Genomic DNA, 2,754 nt, shown 5'->3' on the forward strand with positions numbered 1-2,754 from the left:
TATTTCACTCTAACAGAATTATGCGCCCATATAAATCATATTTTATCTTCAGTATTCATAGAAAATGCTTGAAAAACAAATTTGAAATGTTAAATGAGTAACATTTTCTTAATTTCAAAAATTTTGTTGCATGTAAATAAAAGTTTGTTTACTAAAAAATTAAAAAAGTGATTTAGTCCCATTGCTTTCTATGTAAAAACAGGGAGTGATGAGACAACTAGTGCCACGCTACAGATATGAGGAACCAATCAACTTCGGACATTTGCGGGAAATTTGGAGAGAAGCACAGAAGTGATACAGCGTGGAGCCAGGGTACTACTCTGCTAATATGTATCCCTGGGTCTGCGCCCTGATACTGATACTCACTATTCTACTAGATCGGCAATCAGGACATCATCATTTTTTTCGTATACGGATCTTGCGACTTTCGAATGACTTTCAATGAACCCTATTCTCGAACACTCACTGACGTTTCGTATGAAAAACAACGAGTGGGTATATGCTACTCGAAACTTATGTTCGTATTCGAATCAAGAGCTTGATCATGCGCAGTGGTTACATTTTTTGAATTATGAAGCAGTAAAAAAGTGACAGGAGCGAGAGTGATGAAAACAAATTACTTTTACAAATTGATACAGTAGGTACATTATGTATTGTTTAATTGTTTTAAGAGTTACAACATTTGGGAATATTTGATCCTTTTTCATATTCAAATCCTTTAGAAATATGTTTCATTTTGAGGTTAAAAAATACCTAATTCTAAATTGTAGGTAAATTTCATTATAAATCTAATGATAATATTGAAAAGAAAATTCTAATTCTGAAAAATTTGCCAGAAACGTTTACACTGCTTAGGGCCGATTCCACCAACTGTGATTAAATTTTAATCATTGATTAACTTAGTTTAATCAGCAGATTGCGTTTCACCAACTTTTAAAACATGATTAAAGAAGTCTAATCGTCGACTAACTTAAACGGCCATTTTTGGCTGGTTAGCGAATTAATCAGCGACAGCCCCATACATCGCCCCCATTTCTCTGTTTTCTTTTGATCCGGAGGGGAATTGTCAGTTAAACAAATCCAACGGATGGCGCTAAAAAAGTAGGTCTGTCTTTTTCATTGAATTGCATTAAGAAAAAGCAAAAACAATTAAAAACTTGATGCTGTTTGCAAATAAACAAAAAAAAAGATGAAAAAACAAGTCCAACTATTACTAATTATTAAAAAAAAAAGAAAAAGTCATGAAAATCTGTAGTTAATTATGAATAAAATTTAATTTTGAGATACCTTTGGAAGCAGTTCGAACTTTATATTTTTGTGATTTATTTTGCTCATATTATTGATTTTATTATTTGTTCAAGTTAAAAGAAATTATTTTTTGTTAAAATTATTAATGTAGCTAATGGAAAAATTAATAATATTAAAGACCTTAATGACAAAAATATTTAAAACATATAGATGATCAGAAGAATTAATAAAAAATATATGACGTATATTGTATATTGAGGGAATAATTTGGTAAAAAGCCAATGAAAAGACTAATAAATGAGAACGTGGATTTAATATTATTTAATATAATGTATATATTTATTTAAATTGAACCGAATATCATATATATCTTTATACAGTGCAATCATTTATTTGTTGCTTAATCTTGAAAGATTTGTTATCGCTGCATTGAATCCCTAATAATTTTATTTAGAAAATTTTATTTAAAGGAGATTTTGAATTAAATATTTAATTATATTATTGTAAACCTCATTTCTAAAATGAACAGACTATAAACTATTAAACTCTATAAACAAACGTAACGTACTCATGACGAGCAGTAGGAGGAGATTCACTTTTTTCGTTCAGCTTGACGCTCCGAACTTTTTTCTTCTCTATTTGTTTATTAGTAATTTTTCTACTCAAAGCATAGAAAAACTTAAATTTTGTACATAACATTTTTTTACGCTTTGATAACTGATCAGGAAAACTTTATATTGTCCAAAATAAATGTTTAGGGACTCATAAAATACAAATAATTTGTTTATCACTCCATTTATTTGTTACAAACAAATTTTATAAACAAATTAACAAATAGTCTTATTATCGGTAAAATTTTTTGGTGCTAAAAGTGCTTCATAGTAATGTAGGAATTACATTAATAATTTAAAAGTTTATAATAACTATTGTTATAAACAATTCTTGTGGCAAAATATTATAATTTGAGATTTTTCAAATTATTATTTCCTTCAAACGCCAGGAAGACTTCAGGTATTCCCTGAAACAATAAATATTTAGTAATATTTGATAAAATATAACAATTAAAATTTTTTTAAATACATTAGATAAAGAAATTCAAAATTTTGGTCCTTTGGCATAGAATTTTTTTTACACTGGAAATATTTTAAGCTGTTGGGCGAATAACTGCTAGTCACAAAAATATTCGAGAAGTTAATAATAACCATTGTTATGAATAATTCTCGTGACAAAATCAAAGAAAATTTAAATTTAATAAAACTTTGAGTTTAAATTTTTTGTCACAAGAATTGTTAATAACAGTGGTTATTGTTAACTCTTCTAATATTTTTGTGACTAGTAGTCATTCGTCCAATAGCTTAAGGGGGGAGATACCTTTAGAATTTCCAAAAAATCGATTTTTTTTCTTTCATATTTTGAATGTGTAATATGTTAAAAATATACTGTAAAAAGGAAAATATTAAATATTTTAATCAGGTATTCGAAACGCTTGGGTCGGAGCAATGTTTC

This window comes from Belonocnema kinseyi, chromosome 1 (genome assembly GCF_010883055.1).
Source record: "Belonocnema kinseyi isolate 2016_QV_RU_SX_M_011 chromosome 1, B_treatae_v1, whole genome shotgun sequence".
Classification (NCBI taxonomy): domain Eukaryota; kingdom Metazoa; phylum Arthropoda; class Insecta; order Hymenoptera; family Cynipidae; genus Belonocnema; species Belonocnema kinseyi.